Source organism: Pristiophorus japonicus, chromosome 10 (genome assembly GCF_044704955.1).
Source record: "Pristiophorus japonicus isolate sPriJap1 chromosome 10, sPriJap1.hap1, whole genome shotgun sequence".
Taxonomy (NCBI): domain Eukaryota; kingdom Metazoa; phylum Chordata; class Chondrichthyes; family Pristiophoridae; genus Pristiophorus; species Pristiophorus japonicus.
In genome coordinates this window covers 163315707-163331384 of record NC_091986.1, presented here as the reverse complement: position 1 = coordinate 163331384, position 15678 = coordinate 163315707, and the positions used below count along the sequence as shown (strand labels likewise).

The window sequence follows — 15678 nt, the reverse complement described above, 5'->3', positions numbered from 1 at the left end:
CTATGCCTCGGTTAATAAAGGCAAGCATTCCGTGTGCCTTCTTAACCACCTTATCTATCTGGCCTGCTACCTTTAGGGATCTGTGGATATGCACTCCCAGGTCCCCTTGTTCCTCTACACTTCTCAGTGTCCTACCATTTAATGTGTATTCCCAAATGCATTATCTCACACTTCTCTGAATTAAATTCCATTTGCCACTGTTCTGCCCACCTGACCAGTTGATTGATATCTTCCTGCAGTCCGCAGCTTTCTTCTTCATTATCAACCGCAGCCGATTTTAGTATCATCTGCAAACTTCTTAATCATACCCCCATATTTAAGTCTAGATCATTGATGTATACCACAAAAAGCAAGGGACCTAGTACTGAGCCCTGCAGAACCCCACTGGAAACATTCTTCCAGTCACAACCCCCCACCCCACCCATCAACCATTACCCTTTGCTTCCTGCTTCTGAGCTAATTTTGGATCCAACTTGCCACTTTGCCCTGGATCCCATGGGCTTTTACTTTTGTGACCAGTCTGCCATGTGGGACCTTATCAAAAGCTTTGCTAAAATCCATATATAATACATCATACACACTGCCCTCATCGACCCTCCTGGTTACCTCCTCGAAAAATTCAATCAAGTTGGTCAGACACGACCTTCCCTTAACAAATCCATGCTGACTGTCCCTGATTAACCCGTGTCTTTCTAAATGTAGATTTATCCTGTCCTTCAGGATTTTTTCCAATAATTTTCCCACTACTGAGGTTAGGCTGACTGGCCTATAATTACTCAGTTTATCCCTTTCTCCCTTCTTAAAAAAAAAGGTACCACATTAGCAGTCCTCTAGTCCTCTGGCACCACACAGAGAGGATTGGAAAATGATGGTCAAAGCCACTGCTATTTCCTCTTTTGCTTCGCTTAACAGCCTGGGATACATTTCATCCAGGCCTGGGACTTCTCCACTTTCAAAGCTGCTAAACCCCTTAATACCTCCTCTCTCACTATGTTTATTTCATCAAATATTTCACACTCCTCCACCTCCTCCTCCTCGATAGCAGTGTCTGCATCGCCCCTCTCTTTCGTGAAAACAGACTCAAAGTATTCATTAAGAACCATACCCACATCTTCCGCCTCCACATACAGATTACTCTCATGGTCTCTAATAGGCCCTACCCTTTCTTTATTTATCCTCTAGCTCTTAATATATTTATAAAACATCTTTGGGTTTTCCTTGATTTTACTTGCCAAGAATTTTTCATGCTCTCTCTTTGCTTTCCTAATATCCCTTTTAATTTCATCCCTGGACTTTCTACACTCCTCTAGAGATTCTGCAGTATTTAGCCCTTTTTTCTTTATCCTACCCTGTATGTCCCTAGACATCCAGGGGGGTCTAGATTTGTTAGTTCCACCCTTTTTCTTTGAGGGCACATATTTGGCCCGAACCTTCCTGATCTCCTCCTTGAATGCCTCCCACTGCTCTGACACTGATTTACCTTCAAGTAGCTGTTTCCAGTCCACTATGGCTAAATCATCTCTCAGCTTAGCAAAGTTGGCTTTTTCCCAATTTAGAACTTTTATTCATGGGCTATCCTTGTCCTTTTTCATAACTACCTTAAATCTAACTGAATTATGGTCACTAGCACCTAAATGCTCTCCCACTGATACCCCTTCCACCTGCCCAGCTTCATCCCCTAAAACTAAATCCAGAACCGCCTCCTGCCGTGTTGGGCTTGAATGCATTTTAGGAATTCCGCACCCTCTCTCCCTTCACGCTAATTTTGTCCCAGCTGTTGAAATCCCCTACTATTACTGCCCTATAGTTTTTGCACTTCTCAGAAATGTGCCACATATTTGCTCTTCTATCTCCCTCTCACTGTTTGGGGGTCTATAGTACACTCCCAGCAGTGTGATCACCCCTTTTTTGTTTTTCAGTTTGACCCATATGGCCTCGTTTGATGATCGTTCTAACATATCATCCCTCCTCACAGCTGTAATAGTTTCTTTAATCAATACCACAACCCCCCCACTTTTACTTCCCTCTCTGTCCCGTCTGAAAATCCTGGAACCAGGAATGTTGAGCTGCCATACCTGCCCCTCTTTTAGCCATGTCTCTGTAATAGCTATAATATCATACTCCCAAGATGTGCTCGCAGCTCATCTGCCTTATTCGCTCTACTCCCTGCATTGAAGTATATACCATTTATTACAGCCAGACCTCCTTGTTGATTACTTTCTAGCCCTTGTTTCCTCTGTTCTTCAAATTCACTTTCTGCATTCTTGCTTTCCAATTACAGTTTTACTTCCCTCCCTACTGAATCTATTCTCAGGTTCCCACCCCCCTTCCAAACTAGTTTAAACCCTCCCCAACAGCGCTAGCAACCCCCCTCCCCCGCAGCTGCAGGTAGGCTGCCTCAACAGACCAAAAGTGCAGCTTCCCTATTTTCAAACAACTGCTTGTGCATAAACTCAGAATTGCTAAATTTAGACCTTTTTAGGGTGTCAATTTGGTTTTGCATTCGCACCTTGAGTTCATAATTGAGATTCACTTCTTCTTTACTACCCAAGCGAGGCCAAAAGTTCATGCTTATTGCTGAATAATATGAAGATCATAGCATATTTCTTTAACATATAGTATTCTTCATTTCACTTGTACCAATCATGCATCTTCCATTCTCCATAAACTTGAGCTCATCAAAACTCTGCTGCCTGTATCCTAATCTGCAATCAGTCCTGCTCATCCATCACCCCTGTGTTCACTGACCTACATTGGCTCCTTGTCCACCAATGCCTCAAATTTAAAATTCTCATCCTGGTGTTCAAATCCCTCCATGGCCTTGGCCTCTCCCTATCTCAGTAACCTCCTACCGGCCCTGCAACCCTCAGAGAACGCAGCGTTCCTCCAACTCTAACCTCTTGTCCTTCGCCCCACCATTGGCGGTCGTGCCTTCAGCTATCTAGGCCTTAAGCTTTGGAATTCCCTCCATAAACCTCTCTGCCTCTCTCTCCTCCTTGAAGATGCTCCTTAAAACCGACCTTGTCACCTGCCCTAATATTTCCTCATGTAGTTTGGTGTCAAATTTTATCTGATAACACTGCTGTGAAGAGCCTTGGGACGTTTTACTACGTTAAAGGTGCTACATAAATGTAAGATTTTGTAAAATATGCATTTTTATATCATAAAACTTTCTATCTAATGTCATTTTTTTTAAATTACAAATATTAGAATGTCCTGGAACATTTAATCACTTTTGACAAGAGTTTTGAAACAGACTTTTGTACAGATCATGATAAATAACACACCACCACTTTCATAATCAAATCGCTACATTTATTGGCCTCAGCTGGTAAACTAGTGCTAACATTAATAAAACAGACAAATTATATCTCTGTCTCTTTTTATTTCTCACTTCCCACATTTGAACTTTACTTTTCTTCTACATCTGCAATCTCCCAATGAGGATGACAAATAGATTACCTATCCACTAGTCTCTGCCCGTGTCTCGCTGAAACAGCTACACAAGAGTGCCACAACTTGACTCATTTTTTTCCCGTCTTGTTTGGGGCCTTTTCTCATGGTCTGGCTAATGGGGGAAATCATGGAAATTAAGAAATCACAGAAGTGGTCCATTTGATACACCAACCCTCGTCCTTCTACACACCATATACCCTATTTCTCCATGCTCCTGGGGAAAACTTCTGCTTAAATACTTTTGATCAGATCCATAAAGGCAATCAAATGAAACTCAGGAATATCCCATATCTTCACTATTTCGCCCTGGACGATTGCCTTGCATAAATGACACCTACCTCCTCCTCGCCAATCCTTGATTCCAGCTGCGCAGGAACCGTTAAATCATGGATGCACTTATTTGTACTGCAAAAATGGCCACCATGCTCCACCCTTTATCTATGATTGGTCCCCTTGGAGGATAAGCCACACCGTGAAGTTTCACAGGAATGTGTAACTGGAATCGCCCATCCCAAGGTCTCAATGACTTTGTAAATTGTAACTCGATCCACTTTGACTTCCTGAAGCGACAGAGGACAGAGCTCCCCAGAAGACAACAAGTGCCTTACCCCCGTCCAAATGCATGCCTCCCCCAGCCGAAGTGCCTTACCTCAGTCCACGTGTATGGATTGGCAGACATTGTGCATGGATTGTTAACAGGTTTATTGGGGATGAAGTGAATAGCGACAGTGTCGTGACTTCTGGATATCATCCATTTCAACAATGTCCCTTGTAAGGGGTTGGAAGAACGTGATCCGTCTTCCTCGAGTTCCCTCTCTCGCCTCTGATCGCACCCCTCCCCCACCCATGTCTCTCCCCCCTTCCCCTCCCCCCCCCAGTCTCGCTCTCTCTCTCTTTCTCTCTCCACCAGTCTCTCCCCCCGCCCCAGTCTCTCTCTCTCTCTCTCTCTCTCCCAGTCTCACTCACTCTTACTCTCTCCCCCAGTCACTTTCCCCCAAACTCTTCCCCAGCTCTCTCACTCTCCCCCAGCCTCTCGCACTCTCTTTCCCAGTCTCTCTCTCGGCCCCCCGGCCGCCACTCTCGGCCACCTCCCTCCCCGCCCCCCCCCCCCCCCCCCCACCTCGGCTGCCGTTCTCGGCCACCTCCCGGCCGCCGCTCTCGGCCATCCCCCGGCCACCGCTCTCGGCCACTCCCCCCCCCCCCCCAGCCGCCGCTTTCGGCCCCCCCTGGCCGCCGCTCTCAGCCACCCCCTCGGCTGCCGCTTTCGGCCCCCCCCACCCCGCTGGCCGCCGCTCTCTGCCACCCCCCGGCCGCTGCTCTCGGCCCCCCAAGAGGGATCAGAGCGGGCTAAGAGAGTCAGAGCCAGTGCCTGAGCGGGCGGAGAGTCGGGGCCTGAGCGGAGTCTGTCAAAAAAAGTGCAGTACAAATAGTTACACTGTTAAATCATATGCCTATAGCTAACCTATTAAGCTTCCAACCCAATGTCAGCCAGCTATTTATCTAGGTATTTTAAAGAAGTTAATCAACATAACATCAAAATCATGAGGGGTCGAGGCAGAGTAGATAGAGAGAAACTGTTCCCATTGGCAGAAAGGTCAAGAAACACAGATTTAAGGTGATTGGCAGAAGAACCAAAGGCAACATGAGGAAAAACTTTTTTTTCGCAGCGAGGGGTTAGGAATGCATTGCCTGAAAGAGGTGAAGGCAGACTCAATTGTGGCTTTCAAAAGGGAATTGGATAAGTACCTGAAGGAAAACAATTTGCAGGGCTATGGGGAAAGGGCGGGGGAGTGGGACTAGCTGAATTGCCCTTGCAGAGAGCTGGCACGGGCTTGACGGGCTGATAACAGCACAGAATGAGGCCAATCATTCTATGATTCTGTGATCAACTGCTTTTGGCGGAAGACTATTCATAAATCTATAGAAGATCATAGCACAGAAGGAAACTGTTGTATCTGTGCCTGCTCTTTACCAGGGCAATCCAGAACTAGTCCCAGTGAATCCAAAACGTCTCACTTATTCTGTGAGAACTATAATTTATTCAAATCACAAATCTTGCATTAGACTTGGTAATCTTAAACCTCTGTCCACAAGTTCTATGTTTATCATAGAATCATAGAAATTAACAGCAGGCCCATCGTGTCCGTGCCGTCCAACATGAGGCTATACAGCCTAATCCCACTTTCCTACTCTAGGTCCGTAGCCCTGAAGGCCACAGAACTTCAAGTGCACATCCAAGTACTTTTTAAATGTGGTGAGGGTTTCTGCCTTTACCACCCTTTCAGGCAGCGAGTTCCAGACCCCCATGACCCTCTGGGTGAAGAAGTTCCCCCTCAAATCCCCTCTAAACCTTCTACCAATTACTTTAAATTTATGCCCCCTGGTTATTGACCCCTCTGCTAAGGGAAATAAGCCCTTTCTATCCACTATATCTATGCTCCTCATAATTTTATACACCTCAATGAGGTCTCCTCTCAGCCTCCTCTGTTCCAAGGAAAACAAACCCAGCCTATCCAATCTGTCCTCATAGCTAAGGTTCTCCACTCCCAGCAACATCCTCGTAAATCTCCTCGGTGACCAGAACTGCACACAGTATTCTAGCTGTGGCCTAACCAGTGTTTTATACAGTTCAAGCATAACCCCCTGCTCTTGTATTCTATGTCTCAGCTAATAAAAGCAAGCATTTCGTATGCCTTCTTAACCACCTTATCTACCTGGCCTGCTCCCTTCAGGGATCTGTGGACATGCACTCCAAGGTCCCTTTGTTCCTCTACACTTCTCAGTGTCCTACCATTTAATGTGTATTCCCTTTCCTTGTTAGTTTATAGTTCAAGTCGGTGTGCAAAGTCAAAGTGCATGGTATTGGGGGTAATGTACTGACGTGGATAGAGAACTGGTTGGCAGACAGGAAGCAGAGAGTCGGGATAAACGGGTCCTTTTCAGAATGGCAGGCAGTGACTAGTGGAGTGCCGCAGGGCTCAGTGCTGGGACCCCAGCTATTTACAATATACATTAACGATTTGGATGAAGGAATTGAGTGTAATATCTCCAAGTTTGCAGATGACACTAAGCTGGGTGGCGGTGTGAGCTGTGAGGAGGACGCTAAGAGGCTGCAGGGTGACTTGGACAGGTTAGGTGAGTGGGCAAATGCATGGTAGATGCAGTTCATTGGATATATTCAAGAGGGAGTTAGATATGGCCCTTACGGCTAAGGGGATCAAGGGGTATGGAGAGAAAGCAGGAAAGAGGTACTAAGGGAATGATCAGCCATGATCTTATTGAATGGCGGTGCAGGCTCAAAGAGCCGAATGGCCTACTCCTGCACCTATTTTCTATGTTTCTATGCAAGTCAAATACTTCTGCTCAACAAATCATCCATGTCTGAGCTTTTTAAGAACCCAGATCATGTCGCCTTAAGTCTTTTCTCAAATTCAGTTCTTCAAGTCTCTGCACTTAATTTTGCATCCCAAGTCCTAGAATTATCTTTATCACTCTTCTCAAAACCATTTCTATTTACAAATGCTCATTTTAGAAGGTGTGGTGCCCAAAATTATATCTAATATTCCAAATATGATTTCACTAGCTGAACTATGCAGGGTTAAAATAACTTGCTTTGTTGATAACTGCAACATATTAACTGAAAACACTGTGACTAAATAGTCATTCCACAGAAATTCTTCTATTTTTTTTCTTTGATAACAGACTAACATGTAATATCTACTGGTTCAATTGATATCAGGATAGCAGGCTGTTACAATTCAGGATTTTATGACCATTCTTCCACTGAAAGTGTTTGTAACAAAGTTACTTTAAAGCATATGTATTAACACATTTTTTTTAAAAGATCAGACAATAGTTAGTTAAAATGCTAATGAGATTGTTTTTATGTTGTTTCCTATAGACTGTAAATAATAAACAATTTGTTAGACTATTTTGACAATCAATACTTGCCTCATACCCATTGCGTTGATAACTCTCTGTTTCATTCTGGTTGTAAAGAGAGGATTTTTTTTTAAAGATATACGGGCAGTCAGCCAGATCCAGCAAAGGCTGAAAAGCAGAAAGCAGGATGGAAGTTGGGAGTTATTTTGTTCAAGTCAGGCAAACTACTAAAGTGGGGAAACATGCATTTCCATCATTTTGTATTAATATATGAAGAAAAGTTGTGTCAAAAGAACTAAATAAATCTGATCACAACTGTTGCTCTGTATATGCTCTCACTGTGAAATAAAGCAGCTTATTTGTACCCAGCCTTACATTACTAAGTGTTCTCTTGGTCTGCCTTCAGAAAAATTGAAAGAGTGCATATGCAAAAGGCACTAATGTCAACTTCCGATCACAAAGAGACATGGTTATTAAACCCCAAGGGTCCGAAATTGGTCGATCATAAGGTCCGCCCATTTCTCAGCGGTATGCCGGCGGTGCGTCGTTTCAAACAGCCGGCATACCGCTGAGACCGAGGAGGACAAAATTGTTCAAAATATTTTCGCTGATATGCAGCGGGCGGTATGTTACTTAGTAGTCAATCCAGATCGATGTGCTCTTCGATGGACAGTGCGGCACTGAACTGCGCATGCATGAATTTTTTTTTCACAGAAGCATTTTACTCGTGAATTCAGGGGTCAGGGGTCACCCGTGCATGTGCAGTGACTTGAAGAGGAGGGAGAGAGAGAAGGAGCAGCAAGTTAGTCGTTGAGCAGTTACTTGAAAAACACATTGCAGAGTTAAAAAATATTCGTAACAACTAATAATTCGAAAGTGTGAAGACTAAGAAGCCATATTTTACAAAGCAAAAATCATAACAGAAATATTATGGCAATGTTACAAAAAACATCAAAACGCAGGAACATCGAAAAGGACGGGAGGTTGAGGGCACCCGCCTTCGACGAGACGGAGTTACCTACCCTTCTCAAGCATATAACAGAGAGGTACTCCGAGCTAATGAAGGGTGGTTGTGGAACGCCTCCCCCAAAGGAGTACACAACAGGATATGGGACGAGATCGGGGAGGCTGGGCTTTGTCCTCCAAAAGTACATGGTACACACTGTAAGAGGTGGGATGACCTGGTGAGAGTCGCAAAAGTAATGATTTTATTTGTGCGCCCTTCCCCCCACCCCGTGTGCCATGTACCGTGTAAATGTAGGTTCCAGGTCACACGAATTATGTTATTTATCTTAAGGTTACGGCGATGTATTCATGTTTTCAGGTCATGACAAGAGGATCAAAGCAGTGTTTTTTTAATGTGTGTGTGCGTGTGCGTGCGTGCGTGCGTGCTTGTGTGATCCTGTGTGTCTGCGATGTTAAATGGATTGAAGATTTTTACTTTGAGTTACTTTACTTTCTGCGGAAGACATCTGCAATAGCAGCCGATCAGCTACTTACGGGGGGGGGGGGGGGACCCATAACCCATAACCCATAATCCATAACCCATAACCCAGGAGCCTCTGAGTGACATTGAGATCCGTGCCCTGTCCCTGGTTGGAGATAGCAACCGTGCCACCACCGGCATTGGAGCTGACCCACTCACACAGGATGGCAAGTTGAATACAATCCAGTCTGTGTTGCGGTCCCCTCATGTCATGTAATGTAACTGTAACTGTAATGTTGGCCTGATGTAATGTAATGTAAGTTTATTGTACTGCAATGTTGGGGGCATGTAGTAACGCAATGCATATATGTATTGTCTGTCTGTGATATGTAATGCAGTACTGCAGCAGTGGTGGATATTTAAGTAAGATTGCAATAAGTCACTGTATTATGTACTCATGTAACCCTGACCCCTCGCCTGGTGCCAAGCTTTTTTAAATGTTGTTTTATACTTTCAGACTCAGATGATTCAGACCACACTGACACAGACAACAGATCCACTGCCTCCACCTCTGATGTCACCCAGCCCTCTCCCGACTTCACCACTAGCAGAGATGAGGAAGATGAAGAGCCGCTGATCCTGCATCCAGTGGATGTGGAGACAGAGGGAAATATACCAGCTCTATGTGGGACAGCTAGAACATCCTCCACCACAGAGTCTGCATTCAGGGGATTCCCCCATGGCTCCCCTGATTTTGCGGGACCAAGCCGTGCACAGCAAGGCACCCCCAGTGTTGCAGCACCTTTGCCGCAGCGATGGAGGTTGGTGCAGGAAAGGTCAGTTGCTGTAGATGTGTACCAGGACATGGTGCGTCTGTCACAGGCCAAGATCGACATAGGTCGAGAGTTGCTCAAGACCATGACTACGATAGCCGCAAACATCGTGGCTCTATCACAGCGACAGTCGGAGGATATGTCGCATATAATCACTGCGATGGAGCGGACCGCCGACGTCGTCGAAGCCATGCGGCAATCGACGGGATCAGGATATGGCACAGAACACCCCCGTGCCATAGTAGTCAGGTTGACAGCACCTGAGGGTGGGGAGCTGACAGCATCTTCCAACCCCGAAGCCGCGCCTTCCACATTGCGTGTTTCTCCTGAGGCCCCATTTATTGCGCCTGCAATGTCTGACCCCCAACGACAGCAACAGAACTTGCAGTGCTACACGCTGGCTTTGTACCAGGCTCAGGGGCACTGGGAAAGGGAAGGGCGGGAGTAAGAAAGGGGGGAATAGTCCCATTGGTGATGTAGCACACAGTCGAGGCCAGGGGCAAGGTCGTGGCCGAGGCCAGTAAAGGGTCTTTTTGTTGTACTTGTGCACTGAATAATTTAAGTTTGATTTGTAAAAGTTTATTAAAGTTGAAAAGTTGTTATTAAAGTTGTTAGTAAAGTTGTTAGTAAAGTTGTTAGAGTTGTTTTATAGTTATAAGTTTTACAAAGTTTTAAAATTGTTGTATATTTTTGAGGTATTTACATAGACATTTGAATTGAATTTAAGCACTCTTGTACAGAGTCAAACTTTTGGGGTAACAGTCATCAGGGTAAGGCCTCCTCCTCCTCATCATCAGTCTGTGACCTCCTCCATTACCCTTATAACTCTGCTCAATAAACCTTCTCACATCTGGTTCCTCCATTAGACAGGTCGTCAGCAATACAGGCTGAGATAGTACAAGCCCCATTCTTTTAAAATCTCCATGATATTTGAACGAAAATGCCTTCTATCTTAATAAGTTACTCAGTAACAATAAAAATACCTTTTCCACCCTAAATTGCACTGTAAAATCACTGTTCACCTCAGAAATGCAGAGGTGCTGCTTTAACTGACAGTTCCCGATTTCCAAAATGGCGGCTCCATGCACTCCGCCAACTTAAGATCGCATAAAACCACCTTTTCCAGGACAGTATGCGGCTCCGGTGGTATGTCGGCAGTATGCGATGAAAATCGGACTTTTTGGGCGGTATGCGGGCGGTCCTGCACGGCGGATGGTGTGTAATATGTCTCTACTTATCTGTAGAATAACTCCACGAGGCCTAGTGCTGTGCTTGAACTGCTGTGACCTTGTCTCTTTATTGTAACTGCAGAGTGCCTTCACCGCGTGGTGATCAGCCTTTTATACAGCTCCTGCCTGGGCCTCCCACAGTTACACCCTCTAGTGGTACCAGCACAGTATATACACAGAGTATACATATATGACAACATTCCCCCCCCAAAGTCTTTGATGCGAGTTAGTTACAGGTTGAGGCGATACGCAACTGGTTCCCTGTTTGATCGATCCCTGGTTAATCGTCTGCGTGTCACTTCTGGCATGGATGAGTTGGTCGGGCCACTGCTGTCTTGCAGCGCAGTTGGTCTGACTGGACTGTTGGAGATGGTGAGATCATCCTCGTGGTTGGCAGATAGGTCTGTTGCTGATTGGGTGTGTGTAGGTGGATCGCTGAAGGTAAGGTCCTCTCCCGGTAGTTCCTGGTTACCTGTAAATTGCAATTTGGTCTGGTCCAAATGCTTTCTGCACATTTGTGTGTTAAGCAGTTTGACAACAAACACTCTATTACCCTCCTTGGTTAAAACTGTGCCAGTGACCCATTTGGGGCCATGACCGTGATTCAGCACAAACATCGGGTCGTTTACAGTGATGTCGAGTGATACAGCCGCGCGATCATGGTACATGTTTTGCCGATAACGCCTAGTTTCCACCTGATCAGGTCAGGTCAGGGTGGATTAAGGAGAGCCTGGTTTTGAGTGCATGTTTCCTCAGTAACTCCGCAGGGGGGACCCTGGTAAGCGAGTGGGGTCGTGTCCTGTAATTGATCAGCACCCGGGATAGGCGAGTTTGTAAGGAGCCTTCCATGACGCGTTTCAAGCTCTGCTTTATGGTTTGGACTGTCCGCTCCGCTTGGCCGTTGGATGAGGACTTGAACAGGGCAGACCTGACATGCTTGATGCCACTGCGGGTCATGAATTCATAGAACTCCGAGCTGGTGAAACACGGACCATTGTCGCTGACCAGAGCCATGGGTGGTGAACATGGCCCTGAGGCTTTCAATGATGGCGGTGGACGTGCTGGATGCCATTATTACACATTCGATCCACTTAGAGTAGACGTCCACTACAACGAAGAACATTTTTCCTAGAAAGGGGCCCGCATAATCTACGTGGATTCTGGACCATGGTTTTGAGGGCCAGGACCACAGACTAAGTGGAGCCTCCCTGGGGGCATTTGTTAAACTTGGGCATGCACAACTCCAAATCCGAGTCAATGTCGGGCCACCAGACGTGGGAACTGGCGATAGCCTTCATCATGACTGGGTGAGCACTGTGTAGGTCGCGTATGAAGGTTGCCCTGCCTTTTTTGGGCAGGACGACGCGGTTGCCCCAAAAGAGGCAATCCGATCGGATGGACATTTCGTCTTTACGACGGTGAAACGGCTTTATCTCATCTTGCATTTCTTTTGGGACTGCTGACCAGCCCCCATTGAGGACGCAACTTCTTACAAGAGATAACACAGGGTCCTGGTTGGTCCAGGTCCTGATCTGGTGGGCCGTTATGGGTGACCCTTTGCTTTCGAAGACGTCCAGGACCAGGCACAGGTCTGCAGGCTGCACCATTTCCACCCCGGTGATGGGCAACGGTAGCCGGCTGAGGGCATCGGCACAGTTCTCAGTGCCTGGCCTGTGGCGGATCAGATAATCGGAGGCCGACAGTGTTGGTGCTCATCTTTGGATTTGCGATGAAGCATTGGTGTTTATGCTTTTGCTTTCCGAAAACAGTGAGATTAGGGGCTTGTGGTCGGTTTCTAACTCGAACCAGAGTCTGAACAAATACTGGTGCATTTTTTTTACCCCATAGACACAGGCCAAAGCCTCCTCCTCGACCATACTGTAGGCTCTTTCAGCCTTGGATAGACTTCTAGACACATATGCAACCGGTTGGAGTTTGCCCGCTACATTTGCTTGCTGTAAAACACACCTGACACCGTACAACGACATGTCACATGCTAAAACTAAACGTTTACCTGGGTCATATAATACAAGCAACTTGTTCGGCCACAGCAAATTTCTGGCCTTTTTGAAGGCGGCCTCTTGATTTTTACCTCAAACCCAGTCGTCTCCCTTGCGTAACAACTTGTGCAACAGTTTGAGCAAGGTGCTCAACCCTGGAAGAAAGTTACCGAAATAGTTGAGGAGTCCCAGGAACGAGCGCAGCTCCATTACATTTCGTGGTCTGGGTGCATTCTTGATGGCCTCTGTCTTCGAGTCCATGGGCCTGATGCCGTCTGCTGCAATCTTCCTCCCCAGGAATTCTACCTCTGGCACCAGGAAGACACACTTGGATCGTTTCAGCCAGAGTCCGACTCTATTTAGTTGACTTAAAACCTCATGCAGGTTGTGCAGGTGTTCGGTGGTGTTGCAACCAGTGATTAGGATGTCATCCTGAAATACAACGGTTTGTGGAACCGATTTCAACAGACTCCCCATGTTCCTTAGGAAGATGGCTGCAGCCGAGCAGATCCCAAACGGGCATCTGTGATAAAAAAAACGGTCCCTTCTGTTTGTTAATGCACATTAATTTTTTCGACCACTCAGCCAGCTCCTGTGTCATGTAAGCGGAGATTAGATCCAGCTTGCTGAACGCCTTTCCCCCTGCTAATGTCGCAAAGAGATCATCGGCTTTGGTTGCTGGTACTGGTCCTGTAATGAAACTTGGTTGATTGTTACCTTGTAGTCGCCGCAGATTCTGACCGTGCCATCACTCTTTAGTACCGGAACAATCGGGCTGGCCCACTCGTTGAATTCGACTGGTGATATGATTCCCTCGTGTTGAAGTCTGTCCAATTCTAATATGTCCTTACTATACAGTACTTGAGAGAAGGTCAATCTGTGACCAGTAACCTTTATTAGCCAGCACTGAAGTGCTGAAGGTGGTTGGAGCTTCCCCTTTTATACCTGAAAGTCCAGGTTAGGAGTGTCTCCCACAAGTTCACCACCTGGTGGTCAATGTTCTCACGTTGTACAACTTAGGTCAGTTTATACATGGGTTACAATGACAGTTAAATACATGACATCACCTCCCCACCAAAGTCTTATTGGGATCACAGGTTGAGTCTCTCTGGTGGTTTACGCTCCCTTGTAGAGCGCCTGAGTTGGGGCTCCGGTTGTTGGGCGCTGGCCTGAGTGTCTGCTGTTTGCAGTGCCTCAGGCCTGTCCGGACTGTCCACAGTGACTGGGCTCTCCTCCGCTTGGTTCCGGTGTTCGATCACCTGTGGTGGAGTAAACTCTATGTCATGTTCTTCCTCTGCTTCTTCTATGGAGTTGCTGAACCTCCTTTTTGTTTGATCCACATGTTTGCAGCAGATTTGTCCATTGGTAAGTTTAACTACCAGAATCCTATTCCCCTCTTTGGCAATCACAGTGCCTGCGAGCCATTTAAGCCCTGCAGCATAGTTGAGGACAAACACAGGGTCATTGACATCAATACATCGCGCCCTCGCATTCCCGTCATGGTAGTCACATTGTGACTGGCGCCTGCTCTCAACAATTTCTTTCATGGTCGGGTGTATAAGGGATAACCTGGTTTTGAGCGTTATTTTCATCAGCAGCTCTGCGGGTGGGACCCCTGTGAGCGAGTGTGGTCGGGATCTATTGCCCAACAGGAGGCATGATAAGCGGCTTTGTAGGGAACCCCCTTGGATTCTGAGCATCCCCTGTTTGATTATCTGCACTGCTCGTTCTGCCTGTCAGTTTGAGGCCGGTTTGAACGCTGCCGTTCTGACATGGTTGATACCATTTCCTGCCATGAAGTCCTGGAATTCAATGCTTGTAAAGCACGGGCCATAGTCGCTGACCAAGACATCTGGTAGACCATGGGCGACGAACATTGCCCTTTAGACTTTCTACCGTGGCAGAGGATGTGCTTGAATTGAGAATGTCACACTCGATCCATTTGGAGTAGGCGTCTACTACAACCAAAAACATTTTTCCCATGAAAGGACCTGCGTAGTCCACATGGATGCGTGACCATGGCTTGGCGGGCCAGGACCAGGGGCTAAGGGGGGCTTCCCTGGGCACATTGCCCAGCTGGGCACACGTGTTGCACCTGCGAACACAAAGTTCCAGGTCTGCATCTATCCCTGGCCACCAAACGTGTGACCTGGCAATTGCCTTCATCATGACAATGCCCGGGTGCTCATTGTGGAGTTTTCTGATGAACATCTCTCTGCCCATTTGGGCATGACTACTCAGTTTCCCCATAGTAGGCAATCGGCCTGAATCGAGAATTCATCCTTGAGCCTGTGAAATGGTTTGAATTCCTCAGGGCATGCCCCGTACGTGGCTGCCCAGTCCCCATTCAGGACACATTTCTTGACTAAAGACAGTAGCGGGTCTCTATTTGTCCAGACTTTAATCTGACGGGCTGTCACTGGTGAGCCTTCACTTTCGAAAGCTTCACCAGCCATGACCATCTCAGCAGCAGGCTCAGTTGCCCCCTCGGTGGTGGCTAGTGGGAGCCTGCTGAGTGCATTGGCACAGTTTTCAGTGCCAGGTCTGTGCGGAATTGTAGGCAGCTAACGTGAGTGCCCACCTCTGTATGCGGGCCGATGCATTTGCATTTATGGCCTTGTTTGTTGTCGGCCAAAAGGGACGTTAGGGGTTTGTGATCTGTCTCTAGCTCAAATTTCCTGCCAAACAGGTACTGGTGCATTTTTTTTACTGCATATACACATGCAAGCGCTTCCTTTTCTACCATCCCGTAGCCCCGTTCTGCCTGGGACAGACTTCTGGAGGCATAAGCTACCGGCTGTAACTGACCCTTGGCATTAACATGCCGCAACACACACCCGACCCCATAGGAC

At 46.8% G+C, this 15678-nt stretch overlaps 1 protein-coding gene across 3 annotated transcripts in view; it reads right to left on the bottom strand.

Annotated features, from left to right (window-relative positions):
* Window positions 1-15678, bottom strand: part of wasf3b (WASP family member 3b) — a 168980-nt gene that overhangs the window by 121276 nt on the left and 32026 nt on the right. For 2 of the 3 annotated variants that reach the window (XM_070892274.1, XM_070892278.1), the window contains exon 2: window positions 7408-7506. The exons of the other annotated variant lie outside the window; for it this stretch is intronic. The gene's annotated coding sequence lies outside the window, so the exon portion shown is untranslated. The remainder of the gene's footprint in view (window positions 1-7407; window positions 7507-15678) is intronic. 3 annotated transcript variants of the gene reach the window in all.